This window comes from Trichosurus vulpecula, chromosome 1 (genome assembly GCF_011100635.1).
Source record: "Trichosurus vulpecula isolate mTriVul1 chromosome 1, mTriVul1.pri, whole genome shotgun sequence".
Classification (NCBI taxonomy): domain Eukaryota; kingdom Metazoa; phylum Chordata; class Mammalia; order Diprotodontia; family Phalangeridae; genus Trichosurus; species Trichosurus vulpecula.
Genome location: NC_050573.1, coordinates 39,163,659 through 39,189,038, shown reverse-complemented (window position 1 = coordinate 39,189,038; position 25,380 = coordinate 39,163,659). Strand labels below are relative to the sequence as shown.

Genomic DNA, 25,380 nt, shown 5'->3' with positions numbered 1-25,380 from the left:
GGCAGCCACAAAGAGGCACAGTGGGAGGAGAAGGAAAGAAGGAAAGAAGGAAAGAGGGAAGGAGGGCTGGAGGCCGCGAGGCTCCGCCGCCAAAAGAAACTCTGCGGCCTGCGTGAGCGCGAGCGGGCGCGGGCGCCGGGCGGGGGCGGAGGAGGAGGCTGGGCCGGAGGAGGGAGGGGAGGGGGAGGGGGAGGGGAACAGAGCAGCGGCGGCGGCGGCAGCGCGGCCCCTTTAAGAAGCCCGAAGGGGGCCGGTCTGGGGGGAAGGAGCCCGGAGCTGGTCGCGCGCCGCTGCCAGAAGCGCTGCGGCCGCCGCGGGGCTGAGCGAGAGTGCCGAGCTGCCCGCCCGGAGCCGCGGCCCTGCCTCTCTGCCCGCCCCGCTGCTCCTGCCTCCCCGAGGTCCCCCGCTGCGCCCGCCCCCCTCCTCCGCTCCCATCGGCGCCCCCCCATGGGCGCCCCGCGGCGGGCCCTCGGGGGCTCAGGGGGCCCCGGGCCGGCGTCTTAGGAGCTCCCGGGCCGGAGCGGGAGCAGCCCCCGGCGCCGCAGCTGCAGAGACCCCCGCCAGGCAGCCCGGCGGCCCGCCGCGGGAGGGGGCGCCCAGCCCCGGAGGAGGCCCCGAGAGGTAAGCCCGCCCCCCCCACCCCTGGGCCCCGCGGGGGGGGGGGAAGGGGATGCCCCCCCAGCCCGGGGGCGGCGCCGCGGACCTTTGTGCGCTCGTTTCCGGGGCTGGCGGGAGGGTCCCACGAGCGGCCAAGGCCACGGAGTTGGGGCGAGGAGGGAGACCCCCCCACCTTCCAGCCCCCCTCCCCAGCTAAACCGGCCCGAGGAGTTAATCCCCTTGCCCCATGCGCCCCTCCGGCTTGCTGCCGGCCTCCTCCCCCGGCTAGGCTGTCTCCGAACACCCCCCTCCCCAAACACGCAGCCACTGTCGGAAAACCGCGTCTAGACCGGGGCCCCAGGGTGGGGGCGGGGGGAGCCTGCGAGCTGAAACTTAGGGGAACTCCAGCCCCCGGGGAGGGGGAGGGGAGGAAGCCGGGGTCGCCCTGCGGCCGCTCTGATTTGTGCTGCCTCCGAGATTGGGGGCGGCGGGGGTGAGCCCCGGGGGGCGGTGACGGGACGGCCCCCGGGAGGGGGCCGAGCACACCCCGCCCCCTCCCCCCTCCGGCCGTGCGTGTCCCTTCGTGGAACTTGTCCAGCCCGTGTCCTAGAGGCAGGCGCGGGCACGGCACGCCCCGAGAGCCCTCGGCCTCTCCTTCCTGCACCCTTGGGGCCTGCGGAGCCCGAGAAGTGAGTGTGTGAGGCTGGCGGGAGGGAGGTTGTGAGTGTATGTGTGTGCGTGTGTGTGCGTGTGCGCGCGCTGGCGTGGGAGGGGGTGTGAGTTGCACATGAGGAGGGCACGCTGCCAGCCCCCTTGGAAGCGCTCTGGAGCACCGACTCCCAGGCTCGGCTGCTGGGCCGGAGGGAGGGGGTGTTTGTTGTGCTTGCATGTGAGTGTGTGCGTGCATGTGTGTGCGTGTGCGTGTGCGCTCCCCCCGAGACAGACAGAATATCCTGTCTCGGGGCCTGTGCTAGGGGGGCTCTTCCTTAGGAATCTCAAAGGGAAACTTGCGGAGGGCTTCCAGCGGGGGACAGGAAGGCTCGCCCCTCCCCCTGGGCCCCCCTCTCTTCCTCCGCCCCCGGCCCTCCCAGGACTCCCTGTCTCGTGGCTGAGCCCCAGTCTGGCCCAGAGCAGATCCTCCTGGGGCAGGTAAGGGGGAGGCCTAGCCGGGGGGGAGGGGGAGGCTGGGGTGCTCTAGTGGTTTGTGGTTGAGTTCCTGGCCTTCCCGCAGGGCTGTCTGGGCCGGCCTCATTGGGCGGCTGGCCTGGACTCCTCCTTCCTTCCCTCCTGGTGTCTCCTGGTGACAGAATTATGAAGTTGAGATTCGGTGTTGTTGATCATCCTTTGTGGATGCGTGGGGGGGGGGGGGCAGCCCCGGCCCCACGGGGGCGGGGGGGGGGCGGATATTTCTAACTCTGCAAGCAAAGACTCCGGCTGCGTTATGGAGCCTCTCGTTTAAAAAAAAAAAACGCAATGCAACAAAACAGAAACATTGTAGCTGTGAACTTAAGCCTGTCTCTCTTTCTAGTGCGTCTGGAGCTGGCATTATTTTAAGTGGCGGTGGTATTGGTTAGGTATGCTTTTTGCTCCAAGTCTATTTCTTTTTCCTGCCTCCCCTTGCCTTGCCCTAGTTTTATGATGCTGGGGTACGGTGGTGGTGGTGGTGGGGGGAGTTATCTGAGCATTCTGTTCTTTTGCAAGACCACAGAGCTCTAGAGAGTCATCCTATGAGGCTGCAGGTGGGGAGAGGAGGTGGAGGGCGGGCGGGTGCTCAGGGGAGTTGTGCTTTGTCGAGAGTGAAAGTGACCAGTGTTTCAGAAGGATGATGCAGACACTTTTTGAGTAAGTTGCTGGCGGGATGTAGCAGTATTAACAGCAGGCTTGTGGCCGATGTGTAAAATTGATAGCTGTCTGTAATAGTGTTAATAGATAGAGGCATATATGTTTTTTGGTTAAGCCTGTAGCTTTATTAGTTTGGCAGAACTCTGTCCTTGGAATCTCTGCAACTAGACTGAAGAAAACTGCAATTTCTAGTCCTGGAGAGTTTCCTCGGGGCACTCAGGGAATCTGCTTCTTCTTGGTCACCCTGAAGCGGGTACTCTGACTTCTAGGCCTGCTATCTCTAGACCACTCTGTACTTCCTCCCAGCTGATATGCAGAGGGATGCCTGTAATTGTAATTCACATCAAAATAGTGCTGCTTTTATATTTATTGAGTTATTGACATATTTGTTGGTCCTTACTGCATTTGAGGTGGAGTAAGGTAGGCAGAGAAGATCACAGTCAGTAAACATTTCTTTTAAAAAAAATTATTAATTTATTTTTGGTTTTCAACATTCATTTCTATAAGATTTTGGGTTCTAAATTTTCTCCCCCTCCCTCCCCTCTCACTAAACATTTCTTAAGCACCTGCTGTGTGCCAGGCACTGCACTAAGCACCTCACTAAGCACCTTGGATACAGAAAAAAGGCAAAAGAAAGTCCCTGCCCTCAAGGCGCTTACATTCTAATGGGGGAGACAAGATGCAAACAAAAATATACAAAGCAAGTTGTAGATGGGGTAAATAGGAAATAGTTAATAGGAGGAAGGCACTGGAATTAAGAGGGGTCAGGGAAGGCTTCTTGTAGAAGGGGGAATTTTAATTAAAAGGAAAATGAATAGTAAAGCTGGAAGGGACCTCAGAGTTCCACCCCTTCATTTTACAGATGGTGAAACTGAGGCACAGGATGGGGAATTGACTTGCCAGAGGACACCCTTCCAGTATGAGTTGGAAGAGGAATTTGGAGCAAGATCCTTTAACTCCCATTGCTCTTTGCACCATGATAGGAGGTGAACTGACTTGTTCCCAGAGTCTCACAGTGGGCTGGCGGTCTAGAAACCTGGGTCTTCAGCCTCTTTTTCTTTGGGGGGGGGGGTGATCCATACATTTAGAGTTTAGTGACTTGCCAAGGGTCATAGATCAAGTAGGTGTCTCAGGCTGGATTTGAATCCAGGTCCTCCTGACCTTCTTTGGCCTCTTAAACCTAGAACTTGCAGCTGGAGGTCCCCTCCCTCCCCCCCCCATTTGAATGACATGGAGGCTCCACCCACCCTTTATCCTTCTGAAACAAGAGGATGGATGACAGGCTCTGATTTTTTTCTATTGTGCAGATGGAACAACTGAGTCTGGGCAGTGTGACTCCAGACAGAATTGATTAAAATCATCAATCTGCAAGCAATTATTAAGCACCTACTATGTTCTAGACATTGTGGGAGGCCCCTGGAATAGACAAAAAGGAAAGAGTCGTGCCCTCAAGGGGCTTCTATTCTGTGTGGGAGATGATTTTGCAATGGGATGGAGGGGGTGGGGGGCCATCTGGAAGGCCTAAGCTAGGAGGTGACTTTGAAGGAAATAAGAGGTTCCCAGAGGCAGAGGGCATTCATTTAGAGGTGAGGGCCAGCCAAGGCAAAAGCACAGGGGGCATGGGGAGAGATGAAACCGCCTAGAGCCTCTGCTGGGGGAGGCAAGGTCTTATCTCTTTCAGAGGCTCAGCTGCCTTCTCCTAGGCTATATCCTTGATCCTAAAAGCCCCCTTGTTCCTCGTTATTCTGAATCTGTTCTCTTTCCCAGTGGAAATTCACTGCCTGGGCAAGTGTGAGCCAGTCACCGGGGGAGGGGGCTCCCTAGGGGTGAGGGGGTGGGCTGAGCAGTCTGCAGAGGCCTGTGGAGAAGAATGCCTAGTGTGCTGGACTCTTCCCATTTAGCTATTTACGTTCAGGGGATCAATACTATTGATAAATCCATGTAAATGGTAATGTGGTTGTCAGACCCAGTAACGGATGGAGGCCTCTTAACGTGCTGAGCGCTCCGATTTCCTGGTGTAGGGTTTATACATGGGGAGGATTTATTTGGTTCAGTCTGGCTTTTTTTTCCACCCTGTTAATAATAATACTTCTAACTGAAGGTTTTGGAGAGAGAGGCCCACAAACATTAATGAAGCTTCTTAGAGGCCTCGTGGGGGGAGAGGGAGGGATGGGAGAGCAGGCCTTGCTGAGAAGGTGGACGCCCAGGGGCAGCAGCAGCCCTCCCACGGGGTCTCCTCATGAAGGATCCTTGTTGGGTCCCCCTCCCTGCCCCCAGCCTCTAGACTCGGTGCTGGCTGCTGGCCTATTCTGGGTCCCTTAGAGGCGAGGCCCTGGTTCCCCCCCCTTGTTTAGTGTGGGAAGGTGAGATTTCCTTTTTCTTTTCACTAATGGATTTGCTCTTTCTCCTCTACTTCTGAGGTCTGTGGGCAGGATGGGAAGGGGGTGGGGCGTCAGCTGGGATAGTAAGAAGTGGCATTTCTTCTCATATAGTACTGGAAGGCTGACAGGGCCCTTCTCTCATTTATCTCCCAGGAAACCGAGGCTGAGAGAGAGAAGGGCTCTATGTGCCCAGGGTCCCAGGGCAGGATCGGAGCTCAGGTGGGCTGCTGTGCCAGGGAATGGGCTCTTTGGCCAAGGCTAGATGACCGCTCGGTGAATGTTCTGTACAGTGGGTTGATTCATCTTAAGGCACTGCTTCAACTGAATGGCTTCTTTTGAGGCAGTGGAGTAAGAGGACCCAGATTCAAATCCTGCCTTTGAGGCTTTCTAGCTGTGTGACCTTGACCAAGTGCCCCACGGAGGTCCCAGTTTCTTCATTTGTGAAATGGGGGAGTAGTTGGACTAGATGGCCTCAGAGGTCCCTTCCAGCCCTAGGGCTGTGACACTGTGTTCGGCTGGAGTCTGGAATCTGAGACCTCTCTGTGCTCAGGATCTCTAAGCAGCAGATTAGAGTGGGGGCCCGAATCACTCTGTGTGTGTGTGTCCCTAATCTGTTCTTCCTGGTTTCCCTTCATGTCCCTAGCGCCTCCCCAGGTACACTTCAGAGCCGGCAGCTCCCTGCAAAGGGAACAGTTGGGCTGGGCTGGTAATTACCGCTGAGCTGTGGTAACAGGAGATGCCCAGGGGAGCATATGGGACCAGGGCTAGCGGGGTGTCAGACAGACAGACAGCAAGTGGAAGCTGCCTGGGACTGCTGCAGGAGGGCTTTGGCGGTGTCAGAGGCTTTTAACCTGTGCTCCCCGGGGGAGGTGAATTTCAAGGGGTTTGTGAACCTGGACAGGAAAAACCAACATCTTCATTTCAGTATAATTGGTTTCCTGTGTCTAAAAGGGGTCTGTCCATAGGCTAACCCCGATGGCCCAAGGGCCCTGGCCTAGAAGTTCATGTCACACGGGCCTTCTGGAGACATAGAGCCGGGGGGGACCTCAGATGCCTGCAAGACCGTCTTCCCCACTTCACAGATGAAGAAACTGAGTTCCAGAGACTGTGAGAATGTAGAAACTTGAGGCACAGATAGAAAATCACAGACTGGGAGAGACAGTTCATCTAGATTGCAGTAGTGAGTCCATCTTAATGACTTTTCCAAGGTCACGTAAGGAGTAAACGCTCGAGCTGGGATTTGAACCCAGGCCCTGCTGCTCCTCCAGATCGGTGCTCAGTACACAGTCGGTGCTTGTAAATGTGCATGGATTATTTCACAACTTGTGATGACACAGTGCAACCATAATTGTTGCTGTTTTCAAAGTCTTTTTTTTCTTTTTTTTTTCATCGCTATCCATGCTGGAGGCATCATTGTTTTATGGTACATAAAGCACTGGACTTGGAGGCAAGAAGACCTGGGTTCGAATTCTGCCTCAGAATTCTCATCTCAGTGTTGGTCTCCTAGGTCTAAGTCCTAGCATCTTAGCTTTGGATCTTCCAGCACTGGGGGGCCTTGGAAGTCATCTAGCCCAGAGGCCCAGAGAGGTTGAGACTCATTAACTTGGGCATTCAAGGCCCTGCATAATTTGGCTCCAGCCTCTCTCAGTAGTCTTGGCTCTCCCTTTATGGCTCTAGGCTGCGCCTTCTGACTCGGGCTTCCTGGCTGTCCCCTGGCTAGGCTGGTCTCCTTTCTGCCCTTTGTCTTTGCTTGGTCTGCTCTTCCTGGAAGCCATACAAGCCTGAGATTGGTGAGTGAGAGCGCGCCACCCCCCCCCATTCCATCCCAGCCCCATCGGGTAAGTACGAGGCCCGCCAGTGGCTGGCGCTGTGCTGGGGGTGTGTGTCAAGTCTGAGCCAAGGCAGCCCCTCCAGTGGTTCTCTGTCTCCTGGGTGTCTGAGATGATGTGTACAGATGAAGGGCAGTGAAGACTGGCAGACTCGAGGAGGAGGAGGGACAAGGTGATCCCTGAGTGCAGCTGGGGGAGCTGAGGCAGGAAGGAGATGATGAGGGTAGGGAGGCCAGGAGGAGACCAGAGGGCCGGCCATAGGGGTTGGCGTTCACTTGCCTGGTTGAGTTGTTGGCTTTTTGTTTTATAGCTCGTGGAGAGCCCTGAAGCTTTGGTGCAATGGACGTGATAGATGGAGTCTGAGCTGAATATTGTGTGACCTAATGGACAGGGAGCCAGCCTCTGAGCCAGGAAGGCCTGTGTTCAGGCCCTGCCACTATGACCGGGCAAGTCACTTGACCCTTGGGTGCCAGGGAATCCCCTAAAACTGTGTATTGGCAGAGGTGGGGAATTCCCCATATTAATCAAGTCACCAGTTTGGGCCACAGAATACCCCCAGTGCTCACCCCTTCTGCCCAAACCCTGCTCTGATGCCTCCCTGCATCCTGCAGGACCTGACCCCTGAGTTCTCCCAGGCAATGCCAGCAGGGCCCAAACTCTGGCAGGAGCTGTGTGGCTGGAAAGGCTTTGAGTTGGGGTCTGGTGATGGGCTCTTAGCTCTGGAGCTGGAAGGTGCTTCATAGATTGTCTGGGCTACCCCCCTCACAGATGGGGAAACTGAGGCCTAGGGAGTTGTATTTCTGTCTGTGGGCCAGCTTAGCCGGGGTCAGTGAGGCTTGTCACTAGGCTGGCTTCAGAGTGAGGAGTGATTTGGCCACAGCAGGACCCTGGATTCAGCTGCAGAGGGCTTAGTGAGTATAGGGGTGCTATGATTATTACAGTAGTAAGTATTAGTAAAATTAGGCTATCCCTGCTGGCGTTGCTGTTCGTTATTTAAAAAATAGAAAGGATGCTTATTTTTGAATCAGACTCTTTGCTGATCCTCAGGAGAAGGCTTGGCGAGCGCTGGTCAGGGTGTGTGCTGGCCTGCACGGCTGCCGAGGCCTTTCCAGCTTGGAGAGTGAGAGCGGGAAGGGCCCATCGGGCCCAGTCCTTTCCTTTGAAAGCTGCGGAAATCTCAGACCCAGGCCCGAGGGGAAGGGCGGAAGTGACTTGGCTGTAGTAGCCGGCCACCCCCTCTGTGTCCCAGGGTTCCTGGAGGGCTTTTGTCCTGTGGAATCTTTTCCCTCTCTTGGAAAGCCAGGGCTGACATTTTCTGGCTCAGACCACATTTTGCTTGATTCGTGAGTGTTTTCCTTTCTCCAGGCACCCGCCCCTCCTCCCTTTCCTGCCTGATCCTTTCCGTCCTCCAGGAATGGGAAAAGGTTTAGCTATAGGACTTCGCTGACCATTCCGAATCCAGCTTCACTTTGTGGCCCCCGCCTGCCCTCCTCCCTAGCTGCTCAACAACTGACCAAGGGGAATGAGTCCAGAATGTTCCTTCCAGCTGACGGGAGGCTGGACTTTGGGGGAAAGCTAAGGGGGCCCTAGGGAAGCCCAGAGATGTTAGCTTAGCTGCTCTGGCCCCACCACCTGTATGGCCAGGCTCATGGAGCCAGAAACTGTTCCTTGAGCCTATGGGATAGACTGGCCCGAGAGTCAGCAGATCTGGACTTCCCCCACTCTGGGCCTCCACAGCCTCCTTCTGTCAAATGAGAATGGGGATGGGGGGATGGGAGGGGACGTGCTGTGAGTATAATGTATTTCATATGTTGGCCACCTGCTGGTGACATCACTTTCTGTTTATTTGTCCTCAATTTACCCCTTTCCAGGCAGCATGGAGTGGGTACCAAGAATAAGGGGTTTGGAATGTGAGGGCCCTGGTTCGAATCCTGCTGCTTTTTTGACCCTTCTTGTGCCTCAGTTTCCTCATCTGTAAAATGAGGGAGTAGGACTTGACTGGGTTTCGAGGTCCCTTCCTGTTCTGGATGGAGGATCCTGTTTATTCCCATTTCCCATCTGAGCAAGCTGAGACTCAGAGAGGTCATGAGCTAGGGTCCCCAGATAAGGAGGAAGGATCTGAGGTAGGATTTGAACTTGGTCCCCTCGACTGCCAAGTCCAGTGAGCTCTGAAGTCCCTTCCTCAGGAAGATTGTACAGATGCTGGGATGGGCCAGCCTGGGGCTGGTGGTGCGGGAGGAGGTCTCTGGTGCTGTTGGTGCCGCCGCCGCCTCCCTGTATCATGCCGTCAAGGGGAGCTGTTTTCTTCACTTGGCTGGGTTTCTTTCTTTCTTTCTTTCTTTTTTTTTTTGATCTGGAGAATACGTCGTTCTGTGTTTTCTGAGTATGTTTGGGAAAAAAACCGTGAATCAGATTGCACAGAGCATGTATTTCAGACAAATTCAGGGAGGAGTCAGTGCAGGACCGCTCTGGACAGGGGCTTCTCGCTAGGATCTGGCTCCTGGGGTCAGCTGCAGTTCCTCTGTTCATGGGCTCACGCTCCTTGAGGACGGTGGAGGCTGGCGTTCGGTCCCAGGATGGGACTGCCTGCAGCTGGGGCTGCTGTTCACCCGGAGTCAGAGCCAAAGCTGATTGCCTGGGTTTGAATCTGTCTCTGCCCTGGGACGTTGGCCAGGCCTCAGTTCCTTCAGCTCTGAAATAGAGGCATCCCAGGGCTCTTTCTAATTCAGTTTAAGGAGTCTTTGTTAAACGTTTTTTTGGACCTCTCCTCTTTAGAGCACCCTCATTTCTCAGTTAATCCACCCCTGCAGGCCCCTAATAACTCTTCACATCAAAGACTAAAAGTGTGTGTGTTTGTGTGTGTGTGTGTCTGCACACGCGCGTGTGTACACACATGCAGTGTTCCACACCCGTAGCCACCCACCTCTGGAGACAGAGATGGGAGGTGCTTTCCCATAGCTCTCCTTCTGGGCCCACTTTGGTCATTAGAAGTACATATAAGGGCTTCCTTTCCTTTTGTTTTGTGTCATTTTTAAAAAATTTCCATTTCTGCATTTTTTTCACCGTGCTAGGCAATGCTAGATATGGGGAGGGGATGGATACAATACAAAATTCCTGAAGTTGGCCTCCTCAGGGAGCTTACGTTTTGGGGTGTGGGAGGAATTGAAATTCTACGTATATAATAAACAAATACAGAATATGTAGTGGGGCGGGGCCTGAAAGGATTGAGATAGGCATATGATTTACGTGGGGGGCACAGCTGGTGCAAAAGTGTGGCGGTGAGTGATGGGATGTATGTAAGGAATAGCGTTCAGGCCACATGGGCTGGGTGGTAAAAGCGATAGCGCTCCTGATGTTTGTGAGTGCTTTATAATGCCATCTCAGCTGATCCTCCCAACGACCCTGGGAGGTAGGTGCCATTATTACGCACCATTTTACAGATGAGGAAACTGAGGCAGAGGTGCAGTCACACAGCTAGGAATTAGAGGCAGATAGAGCATCGGGCTCGGAGTGTGGAAGATCTGAATTCAAATCCAGTCTCAGATACTTTCTAGCTCTGTGGCCCTCAGCCAGTCACTTTACCCTGTTTACCTCAGTTTCCTCCTCTGTAAAAGGGGGGTGATAACAGTAGGACCCCTGCTCCCGGCCGCAATCATTAGCGTTCACTCTTTGAAAAAGGATCAATGATTCCATCACCAGACTGGAGTAAGCAGAACCGTTTGACATGGGCCTCGCTTCTGGTGTTGATGGACAGCGAGCCCCAGTGCAGCCGGACTTGTACAAATTTTAAGTTTTATTGCCTTCACACCACTGTTACTTCCCTGTGTACGTCATGGAACTCTCCTTCTTAACAAACCCCCCCCCCCAGCCTCCCCGCCCCAAGTCAGCACAGAATGGGGCAGCCTTCCATAGGACCTGCCCCGGAGGGAGCTGGGTGTCACGCTTGCCGTTGGGGGTGGGGCGCCTTCTGGTGGTGTCGGTTCCATTATAAAGGTCCTTCCCGTACTCCCCATCTGCACTGGTTCCAACATGTCTTTGAGTGTCTCTCCACACGCCTCCTGTCTGCCATTTCTTTTACGGCTCTGAGTCACACAACACGGGGATACCAGGGAGCATGGAGAGTTGGTGAGGAGGGGCGTCCTCGGGGGAGGGCTCCTGGCGTGCAGGGGTGCTCCGTGGGATAAACTTCTCAAGGATCTGGTGCCCCCCAGGGAGGAGAGCAGCACCGATGGCTTCTTGTCTTCAGCTCTGCAATGACTCTCCAGGTCAGAGACCATGAGATCCCAGATCCATTGGAGGATCCAAGATCGCAGTTTGTTCTCCCAGGTCCCAGAGAGAGAGGGAGAAAGGTGGAGGGAGAGACAGAGAGAGACAGAGAGAGTGTGTGTGTACACTGGGTACCCGACAATCAGACGGGAGGAAGTCTGGCTCGGGATGAGTGCTGGATTCAGACTCAGGCCTGGGATTTGGACGTTCACCTTTTCCCTTACTGCCTGCGAGACCCTGGGCCGGTCACTTCTCTGACCTTAGTTTGCTCCTTGCACATTTTTGGGATTGGCTGGCCCATAGATTTGGGCCTGGGGGGCCATTACAGACCATCAAGTCCAATCTTCTCATTTAACGGAGGAGGGAACTGAGGCCTAGTGATGCCAGATGCCTTGCCCTGGCTCCCACAGCTAGGAAGTAACAGAGGAAGAATTTGAACCCAAGCCTTTCTGACTCATGTCCCCACTCTGCTCCTTCTCCTGGCTTCTGAGGCCTTGACTGGCTCTAGATGCTTGACTCCATGACCCAGTGTGGTAATATCTTGATTGTAGTGTGTTTGCTGGCTCCCACAGACTCCCTGTGTGTCATGGAGAGAAGGGAGGGTCATTGGTGGGAAAGCCCGCTTCGTGTGTCCTCCAGGTACCCCTGTGAGGAGCCTGGGGTGGGGAGAAGGCCTGGGCGGCCTCACCCTTCCCCTGCTGATCCTCTGCTCTCTGCTTCCTCTCCTGGCCACAGTGATTCTTGACCTTGGGTTCTCCCTAGCCGCCTGACCCTGGAGAGGGTGCCCAAACGATCTGAACCTCGGTTTCCCTCCCTGTAAAGTGGGGTGCTGGTAGCACAGCAACCCCAGGGTGGCTGTGAGGCTCAAACGAGATCATGGATGCTAACCTGTAAGTGTTTTGGATAAGTGTGGACTTTTTTTGTTGTTAACTGACGTTTTTATGGGTTCTTGAAGTAATTTAAGGTGCTCTATAAATTGGAGCTATTGTGTATTATTAACGCTTACATAGGTTTGGAAAGAGTTCGACAAACCTCAAAGCACTCTACAAAGCGAGCTATTGCTAACTGACTCAACCAGAGGTCAGCTTCACTTTAACCACCCCGTGCCTCAGTCTCCTCCTATAAAACGAAGGGGTTAGACCCGTTGGCCTCCGAGGCCCCGCTGGCTCTGAAGCTGTGCCCCTGGGTGTCGCAGTAACTGGATGAGGCTGTCACTAGACAAGGCTAAGGAGGGTCTGAGCTGGCTTTCTCAGGGTCCCACAGCTGGAAAGTGTCAGAGGTGGGGCTGTAGCTCTGGAGCCCCAAGTCCAGTCTCCCTACTCTTTTAGGTGACTGACACAGCCGCACCGCCCCCCTCCCCCATATAAATAACCAAGATTAAGGGACCTCAGAGGCCACTTCTTCCAGGACTTTTGGATTTGACAGAAGAGTGGAGGGTTAAGTGCCTTTTACCCCAGGTCACACAGGTAGTGAGCATCGCAGATGGAATTTGAACCCAAGCCTGTGTGAGTCCAGAAGCAGAACTCGGCTCGCTCTGTTCCGTTTTCTCCTAGCTGGGTCTTGGTCATCCCCCAGACAGCTGATGGATTGTGGAGGGGAGGAGAAAGCACTGGGCTGTTTTGGGTGGAATCCCAAGGCACAAGGTGCTTTATTTTAAGGCCTCAGTTTCCCAAATCGCATCATGAGGAAATTGAACCAGGGCAGAGCAGTCAATCTCAGAGAGAACTAGGGGGGCCATTAGACCAGACATGTGGATTCCGTTGGGGCTGCCTGACTTACATAGCCCACATGTTCGCATTAGTTATGTCCTGTTGGATTTTCATCCCTTTTGTTAACTCTCTCCTAATTACATTTTCATCTGGTCAGTGCCTCGGGACCAGAGGCCTTCTAAAGTCCTCCGGACATCTGTCGGGTCTGGGACATCTCTTGGGGGGGGGGCCCTCAGGGAGCCCAGCTCACTGGTCCACAGCTTTCTAGGGCTGCTTCCTCAGCTTGGCCTCCTGCTCTGTGTTCTACTGGGCCCTGTCCAGAGGGGAGAAACTTCCTTGGCTGCCAAAGGTGCATTCCCTGGGTGCCATTTTTGAGAGCTCTGGGGAAAACACATTTTTCTCTTTCTCTGGTGTGTGTGTGTGTGTGTGTGTGTGTGCGCGCGCGAGCCGAGGCACACTGGAGGTGGGGGAGTTGGGAATCCTTAGACACAACAGTCAGAGAGCCTGGGGAAGTGGTGGGAGCCTCTTGGATACCAGGGTGCTATGTGGAGACTGTTCTCCCTGAATGGGGGAGTAAAGGAACCCACCTGAACCCCCTTCCCCCTAAGGCTGGTTGGTAGGTGGGCATATCTCTCTCTCCAGCACTGCTCTTCGGGCAGTGTCCAGGGCCTGTGGAAAGCCCTTCAAGTCTGGGCTGAGCCAGAGGCTGCCCCCCTCCCAGTCTGGCAGGTGGGTCCAGACCCCCCCCCCCATCCCTGCAGTTTCAGGCCCTGAGACATGTCTGAGGTCTGTGTGTGGGCCCTGGAGGGATCAGGCTAGCTCTGGCTTCCTTCTTCAGGAGGTGGGGGTGGGGAGCAGGGCATGAAAGAGCCCTCTGTAGTGCAGGCGGGGCTCCCGAGTCAAGGCCGCCTCACCAAGGGGCTTTCAGTGGCTGCAGTTTGCTTCCTACTGGGTGCATTACTCATTTTGGGCAAGCATAAGAACATTTATTTTTATTCCAGCCCAGATTGGGTGGGAGGTGGGAGGTAAGTCAGTCCTTGAGCTGCTCTAACACCTGGTGTCTGAGCGCTGGGGCGGGGAAGAGAAGGAGGGGAGGAGATTCTGGAAGGGGGGTCGGCACCTTGAGTCCCTGCCTGTCTGCTGGTTTAGAATGATCCCTGCGCAGTAGGGGAAGGAAGCAAGCATTGATTAAGCGTCTGCAGAGTGCTTTGCAGAGATTATCTCTTTGGATCCCCACGGTGGGGATTGTGGGGAGCTGAGTTTCTCAGGGGTGAGGTTCTGGGGTGGGGGAATGCTATGCTATGACCACCTTCCCCCCCCCCCCCAGTTCTGTGTGTGTGTCTCTCGGTCTCCAAGGACCACCTGTGTTTACCTCTTCTGGCTCTCATAATAATGCTACCACTTGGTATTACCTCTGGAACTTCAAAGCACTTTCCCAAGACCTGGGTTAATTAATCGTCCTGAGCCCCCTCCTCCAGGTAGGTAATTGCTGCTACCTCCTGCCTCCCCTTGGGTGGGGAAGGAGGGGCTTAGCACAGCATCCAGGCCTTAGGTAAGCTGGCCTCTGGGAAGGGAACCAGTTAGCAGTTTATCAGATAGGCTGGGGGTTGGGACCTGCCTGCAGCTGTCCCCTCAACCCCCTTACCTCCTCCCCTTTCCCTCACTCAGGGGAAACCTGACACCCCTTTGTCCACTCAGGCAGCTTTCCTCTTGGGTAATTGGACCTCATGGAACTCGCATTTCACCCTGTGGCTTAGGGATTCCAGGAAAGAGTCTTGAAGTCCCAGAGCCTTGTCAGAAGCTCTCGAAAAAGGATTTTCCTGCTAGGTCTTCTTGGTCCAAAGGAACTCTGTTTACAGCTCAGAGCTGGTGCAAAGCACACCTAGGCTGGGCATTGGACTTCCTGGGTTGGGTCCTGACTATGTTGTTTACTACTTGTGAGACCTTGGGACAATAGTTTCACTTTGAGCCTCAATTTCCTCGTCTGTAAAATGGAGAAAACCCTTAGAAGAATGCTTAGAAGTGAGGGAGCTTCTCTTTGTAAAGGCCTACATGTGAGCTGCTTTCTTTATGGATTTTTATTTTCTTGCCCAAGGGCGATGAGGTTGACAAGATTGAATCTTTCTCCTTTCACTGGGCTGGTGAGGGCCTGATAAGATTGTGTTTGCATAAATACTCTGAAAATTCTCTGATCCAGGACAAACAGTTTTGATTACCCAGCTCTGATCTCCAAGATTGGAAGCAAGAGGGAGGAGTGAGGTGCTTGTTTTTATCACTGAACTGGCTGAAGGTCTGGCATGGCTCCCCGGCTTTTTTTTTTTTCTGGAAACTCTATTTTTGAATACTTCAGATCCTTTGGTCTCACCAATAAGGTATTATTTTTTTATGTTACCATCTGTTTTGACTTTCTTTCTCCAGCAGGCTGACTCTCTCGGAGGCTTGTTGGTACTGACTATTGACTGTGTATGATTATCCTACTCACTGAGCCTTGAGACATCACTATGTCTAACTTCTTAATGAATCATGGAAGACCAAGATATTTGGAGTAGACAGATGAGCATCTGAGTGGTCAGGAAGTGGGGAGAGTGGCCTGCAGTTACTCTGGAATTTTCTTGAAAAAGTGAAACACAAGATGGAATCGTGATGTGGAGGAAAGAATACTGGATCTGCAGTCAGAGAGGAGAGTTTTCGATTCAGTTGTTGAGGGCCTTAGAGGGTATCCAGCGCAAATACCTTCACTTTACAAATGAGGAAAGTGAGGAGCAGAGTCAGGGGGAAGTGACTTACCCAAGGTCACACAGGAATAAATGACAAAACGGGGATTTGAAGTTAGGCCTTTCACCTCCACACTGGGCACTCTTCTCTCCACCACGCTTTGTTATCTGAGTCTCATCCTGCCCCTAACACGTTACTTGGGGGACTGTGGGCAAGCCACCTCTTCTCTGGGTCTCAGTTTCTGCTACTGTAAAATGAGGGGGATTGATTAGAGGCCTCCAAGGTCTCTTCCGGCTCTGACATCTTTCACTTCTAGGTCTTGAATGACAAGACGCCACTGGAGAGAGAAGACAATGTGGTGTCAGCTGATTGGGGGAGCTGCTTTTTTGAGAAGGAATCATGCCTTTGTTTCTCCTTGTACCTGGAGTGAGGGTTGGTGGGGGAGGGGTGAGGATTCAAGGCTTCGTTTTTCAGCATGTATGTACAGGATGGTCGTCCAATGTCTGGGATGCTTTGGTCTGTATATCTGATGCTTCTGGTGGGGGCCTGCAATGTATGTTTTTTTTTTAAATTTTATGAGACTGATAACATGGCCAGGGAAGCCTGGCAGGAGGCTGCAGTCACACAAAGCACACATTTGCGAGCACTTTCTCAATGGTGCATGTGTATATGTGCATGCATATAGGTACATATATGCATCTATTTGCACGTGTGTGCATGCATATGTACACGTGTACATGTAGGAGCTCCCAGGGCTGCCCTGCCGGGCAGTGGAGGTGCCACTTGGCTCGGACCCGGCCCACTCCCCTCACCAGCAGAGTTTTCTATTGTCTATCCTCTGGTTGAACTGGAGTGCGGGCCGACCACCGCGCAGGAGCTGTGCCACCGTCGTCATCAAGAGCCAGCGCCGTGGGGCCCATGGCAACTGGCTCAGTTCCATCTGACCTCTTTAATGAGTCTAATGAAGAGGCAGCCTTCAGTCGGAGGCAGGAATCGGGCTCCTGGGCCCCAGGGAATGGGGACAGCTTTGGAGCTTTGGACCTGCTCATTTTCTCTGTGGAGCCACATCCCTGGTGAAGGCCATGGGATGGGCAGTAATGGGCTCTGAGTGGAGACTGAGACTGTTCAACCTCGTCAAGTTCTCTGGTGGATGTCTCTCTGCTTCCTCTTGGGTGCTTGCTGGAATTGACTTTTGACTGTGTAGGATTAATCTAATAGCTGAGCCCTGAATTGGCACTGTGTGTGGAGCCTCCTCTGGACACGCCTGGAATGGATCGATCACGAAGAATCAGACTTGACTGAGAAAGTGGAAATTAAGGCGGGAGATCATGGGAATGTCGTCCTGTGGTGGAAAGAGGGCTAGGTTTGGAGCCTGAGAGGATATCAGAAAATGTCTGACCTGGGAGACCGTGGGAGAGCCCTTAGAGACCATTGAGTCCTGACCACTCAGTTTACAGAGGGGAAGTGAAGGCTCAGAAAGAGGGAGGGCAGGAGGGAAGGAAGGAAGGAAGCAAGCATTCAGTAAGTGCCAACTCTGTGCCAGGCACTCTGTTAAGCTCTTTACACACATTTCATTTCCTCCTCACAACAACCCTAGGAGGGAGGTGCTATTATTATCATCCTTTTTTTTCAGTTGAGGAAACTGAGGCATACAGGTGTTAAGTGACTTGCCTAGGGTCACACAGCTAGTAAGTGTCTGAGGCTGTATTTGACCTCGGGTCTTCTTGACTCTAGGCCCAGCACTCTATGTATTGAGAACAGGTGTAGTGGCTTTTCAGGCACTTGAGAAATGTTTGAAAGAATGAAGCTGCCCAAACTTCTGCCTGTTTTTAGGGGATTGTATCAGACACTTTTAAAAAATAAGTGAAAGATAAATAAACAAATGAAACCTTAGTGACTTGGCCTTGTCTTGGGCTGAGAGTAGGTCCCCCTTCTTCTAGGCCTTGGAATGTGAGAACTGGCTAATCCTGCTCAGGCACTTATTTGCCAGAGAAAGAGTCGGATGCTCACCAGGCTTTCCTTACAGTGACCCTCCTCCAGTTAGGTCAGGGAACAGGAAGCTTGGTCCGTGTTTGCTGCCTGGCGTTTCTCCAGCATCTCTCCCCTCTGGCCTTGCTGCAGAGGAAGGTCAAGGCTGTGGGCCCTGCACAGGTCCCTGGTCCGTCCCTCTCTTCTTGAATCCAGTGCTCCCCCTGTCTAGCCTGGCCTCCCTTGAGGGAGGTAAAGGGAGCTGGATGAGAGTAGCCCTCCAGAATAGGTGTTTTATCCCTGAGGGAAGGCCGGTGGCCAGCCATGGTGCCTTCCTCCGCTTTGCCCTTCCAGGTCAGCTCAGCCAGTACTGATAGCATCTGATATTTTTGTAAGGATTTACTTTTGACAAAATGCTTTTCCTCACAGCAGCCCTGGTTGTGGTGACTGTAGTGATGACAGATGACTGTCGTTTGCCAGCGAGTGAGCCGCTAGTGAAGGTCAGAGTGAGGGCTTGAACCCAGGACTTTCAGACTCCAAGACCAGCTCTCTGTCTATGATGCCACACTGCCTTTTTACTAATAATGGTATTGTTGCAGGTTATGTAAGGAGAGGGGTGAAGACACGCAACGCTTCACTGCAGGTCACAAAAATTTAAAACCTACCAAATACACAGTGAGACATGGTCAAGTACCCAGAATTACATGGCAGGATCACATGGCATTGCTTTCCTAAGCTGAGGACCTGTCCCATGCCACAAACACCCAAAACTGGCCATGTAGATTCACCAAATACAATGTGTTGGAACCTAGGGCATCATCACAGACAAAACTCTGGCCTGTAGCCACCTTGATGGAATGTAGATAAAAATTTGAGAGTGTTTTTAAAAGATTTTGCCATAACAAATACTCCTAGCCTCCAAACTACATGGAATGAAAAACTCTCGAGATATAGAGACCTAGCAGAAGAAATAAAGTCATGGACATCATGTACCTGGGAGCAGAAAGCCCATATCCTGATGGTCATTTTCTCTCCTACTGTCTCAGTCTGGAAGATGTTTACTTACAGTGAGCCTCCAGTGTCCATACATTTCAGTTACAAAAGGGCCATTTCTATCTGAACCCCAAGGGAAGAAGGAGGATAGCTAATGTATTCTCTGGCCCTTTAGAGTGTGTATATATTATCTCACCTCCTCCTGGGAGGAGGAGGAGGCTATTATCATCCTCCCATTGCAGATGAGGACACTCAGGTCCCGAGGAGGTCAGGGGACTTCTCTAGTTCTACATTTAGTGAATATCGCCTCTCCCAGCCACCTTGGGGGCTTGCTGGTATTTCATGTTGCCTGTGTATGTTTCTCTGATCCTTGGGCCTTAACATGTATTTCTACCTTTAGCAAAGTATCAGAGGTGGCAGTTGAATTCGGGTTTCTTCGGTCTCCTCATCTACCCCAAGGTTTTTCGCCTTGGAAGCCCAGTTGCACAAAGCTTTTTATTATATACTTTCCTTTGTCTCATCTTTGGATTTATTTCATATGCTTATATATGCCTAATTGACCCAACTAGATTGTAGGCTCCTTGTGGGCAGGGATTGTGTCTTTCTATAGACTCATTAGGATGTCAGAGCTGGAAGAGACCGCATCCAGGCCCTTCATTTTAGGGAAAATGTTTTTTTCCAGTTAATAAAAATTTATTTTCTTTCTCTTTCATCTCCCCTCCTATTGGGGGGAAAAGAACATCCCCTTGTTGCAAATATGTGTAGACAAAACAAACTCCCATGTGGCAGGAGGAAACTGAGACTCAGAGAGGAGGAAGCAATCTTTGCCCAAGGTCGCACCATGCCTGGGCAGCAGAGCCCAGGCCTTGGGGTCTTCCCCAGATATCCTTGTGGTGCTGGGCCCCCAGCCTGCACGGACTGGGGTGGGGGAGGTGCCCCTCTCCTGGCTGTCCCTTGTTCTCCTCTCCCCACTCGGGGTGGGCTGGGAAGTGTCTGTTGTGGAGAACTTTAAATAGACCAGAAGGGATGAGATTGGGTGGCAGAGGCTGGGGTGTGTGTGTGTGTGTGTGTGTGTGTGTGAGAGAGAGAGTTTCAGCAGGAAACTGATTTTGCGTTTCTGTCCCCTGTTGGAGCAGAGCTTGGCTAGGCTATAAATAGCCCCCGACAAGTCTATAAGAGGAAAAAGCTCCGTTTCACATGGCACCTGAGCTCTTCCTGCTGACGGGGGCCCTCCTGTCACCACTGAGCTGCCAGCCTTGCTGGAGCTGTGCCCTGGAAGAGAGAGAGGAAGAGAGGGGGAGAAAGAGAGGGAGAGGAAGAAGAGGAGGGAGCGAGGAGGGGGAGAGAAGGGAGAGAGAGGGAGTGACGTATGGAGAGAGGTGGAGGGAAGGAAAGAGAGGAGTGAGGTGAGGAGAGAGTGGGGAGATGGAGAGCAGGAGGGGAGAGTCAGACAGACAGACAAAGCTAGAGACGTGTGTGTTTTGAGCTGCTGGTTGGCTGCGTGACCTTCATTAAATCACTCTCCTTCTCTGTGTCTCTGCTCTCCCTATTAGCTGGGTGCCCCAAAGAGCTCCTGTTTGCCACTTGGAGTTGTGTTGTATATGTGTTTCCTTCTACTGTTGGGGAAACTTTCTCATATATATCTGTGGCTCACATGTAGAGTACTTTCTTCTATATGCATCTCATGTAGAGAACACTTCTGTGTGTGTGTGTGTGTGTCTAGATGTCAGCCATGTATCTGTGCCCAGTGGTAATGGAGAGAAGGCTGATGGCCTGAGGTGGGGCAGGAGTCTTTTTGCCCTTGTTCCGTAGGAGAAGTAAAAATGGCAGGGAGCTGACAGTGGGTTCTGAGAAGGCACTAAGCTAGTCAGGGAGCGGGACAGAACTGGCCTCCTTGGGTCTTGAGTCAGTGTTATTCAGTTGCATTGACATTTGTTAAGGTAGGGCTGGGATGGGGAGTGCCCAGGGTTGGGCCCAGGACCTAAGATGCCATTTAGACCATCTCTCCCCTTTTACGGATGAGAAAGTTGAGGATCACAGAATTAGAACTTGGAGGTCACTGTGCCTCCTTACTTGACCCCTGAGGAGCCTAAGACCTTGTTACATAGGTGAGGGCAGAGCCAGGGTTTGGCCTTGGGCCATGTGTTCTTCTCATTGTACTTTTCCGCCTGAACCAGAGTGAATTTTGGGTCTTAGAACGTAGGGAGGAGAGAGTAGCCTTTATTGGGTAGGAGGGACACTTAGGGGTTGGAGGGCGGGGGTTGCTATAGCCAGGCACTGTGCTTCTATAACTGACTCAGAGGGGCCGCTTCGTGGGTAGATGGAGTGCCGGCCTTGGCCTTACGAGGTCTTCTTTGGCGCCAGCCGGCTGCTTGACTTTGGGGGAGTGGAACCTTTCTGGGCCTTGGAAAGGTGTGCTCTGCATTGTTAGAGGCACGCTTTGGGGCCACTCCCACCCCCTTTCCAATCCAACACAATTAGAAAAGAACTTGTGTCTTTTAGGGAAAGACAAAACTTTCTCTCTTGGCCTCTTGCTGTCAGAGAGAGAGAGAGAGAGAGAGAGAGACAGAGAGACAGAGAGAGAGTGTGAGTTTGGAGGAGCCAGGCAGACCTGGAGCCTGAAGCAGGGTGCGTCTGAGGTATGTTAGATGTATCCCTCAATTCACTTTTGAAATGATAACCAATAACAGCCAATAAAAAGAGGAAAAGATTGGAGGTAAAATCTTACTGGAACCTAGCAATTGAATAGTGGAATGTAAGGCCATGTTTCATTTTTGTCTCTCACCTGCCTCCCTCAGAGGAGCTTAAACTGTGCTCCCTGACTTGAGCTGGGAAGAAAACCCCAGAGGACATAACCAAGCAAAAAAAGTACATTCTGTTTTTGTGTTTGTCTCCCCCGCTTTGGGGACTTGTTGATGTCAGTCAGCTGGCTTCTCTGAAGGCGTTCTGTGTGCCAGGTACGGTGCTGGGCTCTGAGCGTATACAGAAAGGCAGCCAGTCCGTGCCCTCCAGGAGCTTGGCCTTCCCATCCCAGAGGTCTGTCCCTTAGACTGAAGATTAAGAAGGGGTGGGAAGGACGGTCCCATTATATGAGATGTTGTGGGGCCTTTTGGGGTGTGTGGTCCTTCATGAAGCTGGCATCTGTCCCAGGACTGTGTGCCTCTGCGGGTACCCAGGTGGCCTAGCTCGAGGAAGATGACCTTTGGCCCTGCTCAGCCCAGAGCAGAAAGCCCCTGGGGGCTAGGGGCCCAAGTGAGACCTTTAGGTGTGTGTGTGGGGGGTGGACTGGGCAGGGTTACTGTATGAAAGGGTGACCTCTGTTTGCGCAGCTGTGAGAGGGCCGTGATGGCTGAGGCTGGAGCTCTGGAGGTCAGGAGACGCTGGTGAAATCCTGAGTTGGGCCTTTGAAGGTGCAGATTTTGCTGACCAGCTGACTTCCTCTGGTCCTGCTCCTCCTCTCCCTCCTCACTGCCCACCCCCCTTCCTGCTTGACCTGCAGGAAGCTCTGGGAAGCCAGCCCTGCTGCCTGCTGCTCCTTCTGCTCCGAATCTCAGGGCCAGCTGGTGGGGGGGGGGGTGCAGGAAGAAGGCACAGCCCTTGAGGGGGAAGAGAGCTTCTTCCTCTCTGGTCTGGTAGGACATAGGCTTCCTAGAAAAGTCACTCTCTCTCCTCTCCTCCTCATATAGGGTGGAAGGGGGAAGGGAACCAGCATTTATTAAGTACCTGTTGTGTGCCAGGCACTGTGCTAAACCTTTTCAAGACTGGGGCAGCAGAGACTCCCCTGTTCTCTCTCCATAGGCTCCACTCTGATGCCGGGGTTGGGGGGGCAGAAAATGTAGTGCCTGTGTTCATGGAGCCATTAAAGGTCACCTGGTTCCCCCCCCCCCATTCTGTAGATGAGGGTGCTGGGGAGGGCCTTAGTCATAGTTGTGTAGTGAGTGAATTTGGAATCCCAGCCTCTGAGTCCAAGCTTCTGTACCACCCTTTAGGTGCTCAGTAAAGGGGTGATGGGAAAATTGAGTTCCCAGCCCTTGACAGACTGTAAGCTCCTTGAGAACAGGGCCCAGGGTTTGTTTTGGTCTTTGTGGGCCTGATACAGGGTATAGGACGTAGTATTAATTGGTTAATTTAGCGCTTCCTTGGTAGACCATTGTGCATAAAAAGATGAAATGAAATATTCAGAATTTATGGTCCGCTCTCAGCTGGTTTCAGAAACCACTAACTGCCCACATTGTGTGTGGGGGGCATTGTGCTGGGTGTGCAAAATCTGAATCAGTGCCTGCCCTCAAGGAGCGTTCATTCTGCTGGAGAGGACACAGCCACAGACTGTTGGGGGGAGCCACAGACTGTTGGGGGGAGGGGGTACTTCTCCCTTGGAAGGGATCTGCTGTGGTGCCTTGGGAAGGTGGCTGGATTTTAAGTCAGACCTGGGTTCAGGTCTCACCACTGCTGCTTCCTGTCTTTGTGATCCCTGAGGTAAGTGGGCTAATCTCTGGGCCTCCTTTTCCTCGCCTGTAAAATAAGGAGGAGGCCGGCCTAGAGGGTTTCTCCATGGGTTTGGTAAAGTTGTTTAACCTAGCTAAACCTCAGTTTCCTCGTCTGTAAAATGGGGATCATCTCCTTCTCAGGGTCGTTGAGATAATGTCCTCGGGTCATTTAACAGGCACTGAAGTGCTGTCATGAATGTGAGCTGCCACCAAGAGTATTGGCTGAGACTTAGGAGCAGGTGGCTCCGCGTCAGCCCTTTACTAAATGGAGGCGTTTTTGTCCCAGACTCTCCTGCTACCCAGGGCCAGCCCGGTTCTTTTAGGCTGTAATTGTCCTCTGAGCCACAGGATTCTGATTACCAACACCTTTTTGAAAGAGGAGAGCTTAATTTTCAATCCCAGGCTAGACTTGAAAATGCCATGTGCTACTTGGTTATTCAATTTATTAAAAAACACAGTAAAAAAAAAACACCACCACCCTGCCTAGTTACCCTAAGGCCCCTGGGCCTGAGTCCAGAAACAGAAAACCTTCAGTTAAATAAAATTAAATCCTGCCGCTCCAGACCCCTCCACTTCCCTCCTCCCCCAGGTAGAGGGGAGGACAAAGGCAGAGGGACCCCAGAGAAGAGGGCCTGCCGGGCTGGAGCGGGCAGGGCTCTGGGGCCAGGCTTCATAGACCTCTGCTCAGAAATGAAGAACTGAGACAGCTCGCAGCTTGTGAGCATGTGTGGGGGGCCTCAGGGAAGCCATGCGGTAGGATGGGAAGGTGTTTTAATGAGCATCGCATCCCTACTCCCTCCTGCTAGCCAGCATAGATTGAGTGCCGACTGTGTGCCTGAGCTGGGTATTGGAAGGGAGAGGGAGACAGAGGAAGGAGAACTAAGTGGGAAGCTCCTTGTAGCGATCCCCCATTTGTGGGGGGCCTAAGCGCACAGTATGTCTTCACAGTCCTCCTTTGGTCTGGGAGATTCAGGACAGGAAGAGACATTAAAGAGAATCTAATCTGGGGCTTCTCAGCGGAGAAACTCTTGCTCAGAATCATGGTTTTAAATTCAGTAAAAGAAATTCATGGGATTACAAAGGAAATGGACTATGGAAATGTAGCTTCATATACATACAAACACATATACACACACGCATATATACATATACACACACACACATACATATACACATATACACACACGGCCCTCTGCTGTATTCCAGCCTCATCCTTCTGTAGACCAGGGCATGGTAACAGGGGGTTTGTAACTGCTTTAAAGGCTTACAAAGCAGGCAGAACTCCTGTGTAGGCCTTGTTATCCCCATTATTCAGGTGAGGATACTGAGACCTCTCTTCCATCGATCTGCAGTTAGGAGGCAGTGTGTCGCAGGGAGAAACAGTTGCAGAGTTTGGAATGAGGGTTTGGGTTTGAACAGAGCCTCTGCCCCTTGCCACCCATGTGAGTGGGTAAGGCCTTTAACATGACTGGCTTCTAGGGCCCTTCCAGCTTTAAACCCATAATCCTGTAATCTAGGTGCCGGCCTCCCAGCTCTCAGTCATAGGATCATAAATCTGACGCCGCTCGGGACCTCAGAAGCCACGTGGGGCAGCCCTGAGGAGGCCGTGACCCACTCGGGCCCCCAGCCGGGCCTTCTGGTCCCTCTGGGATTCTGGCCCACATCCCCAACTCCAAAGGCAGTTCTCTTTCCCTGGGGCGGGGCCGGACAAATGCCTCTCCCCAGCCGAGTCCCTCAAGAGCTGTGTCATATTGCCCGCCTTTGTCTTCCTGTGGTCACGCTCTGGGCTAGGCCTGAAGGCCCCTTGGCTCACAGCCCTGGCAGGACCTATGGGGAAGGATCAATAGCCATGTCCTTGGCTGACTTGGGTTATAAATAAACCCCTGGCTGGGCTTCCTCTCTCTCTGTCTTGCTGTTTCTTGAAAGGCAGCCCCTTCAGCCCCTGCTGTCCCTCCTGCCTGCCGGGCCTTTCAAGCTGGGACTTGGGGAGAATTCCTAAGAGGATTAAGTTGGATTCATTTAATGCTTGAACTTGAGTTCCAGTAGCTGGGCTTATCAGAGAAAAAAAAAAGGCCTAGGAACAAAGGGGAAGGTATATTTAGGAGTTCAGAACCAGCCAGAATCTCCTGTCCTCTTAGAAGGTGGGTCAGGGGCTTCCTCCATACTGAGGGCCCTTTCTCTCCCAAGGGGTCATATCTACATCTTTTGTCTTTGCATCAAGAGTACCTAGCTGGCACAGTCCTAGTATGTAGTAAGTGCCTAATAAATGCTTGTTGAATCATAAGAGGTTCAGAGAAGGAGGGCAGGGTAAGAGTAAGAGTATGTGTCAGGAGTAAGCTGTAAGGGGATTGGAAAGGTGGGAGGGGTCTGGTAATAAAGGCTTTGAATACCAGAGAGAGGACTTTTGTTTGGGGGCAATAGGGAGCCAGGGGAGCTCCTTGAGGAGGGTAGTGATGTGGTCAGACCTGTGCTTTAGGAACACCCCTTTGAGAGCTTCGAGGTGGAGGGGTTGCAGTGGGGAGAGACTTGAATTAGGGGGACCCACTGGCAGTCTGTCGCAATAGCCATGCTCTGGGATGGTGGAGTAGTGGCA

At 52.9% G+C, this 25,380-nt stretch overlaps 1 protein-coding gene across 8 annotated transcripts in view; it reads left to right on the top strand.

Annotated features, from left to right (window-relative positions):
• The first annotated feature begins 558 nt into the window (after positions 1-558).
• The window catches only part of NCOR2 (nuclear receptor corepressor 2), a 376,514-nt gene continuing 351,692 nt past the window's right edge, over positions 559-25,380 (top strand). For all 8 annotated transcript variants that reach the window (XM_036753385.1, XM_036753345.1, XM_036753339.1 and 5 more), the window contains exon 1: positions 559-621. The gene's annotated coding sequence lies outside the window, so the exon portion shown is untranslated. The remainder of the gene's footprint in view (positions 622-25,380) is intronic.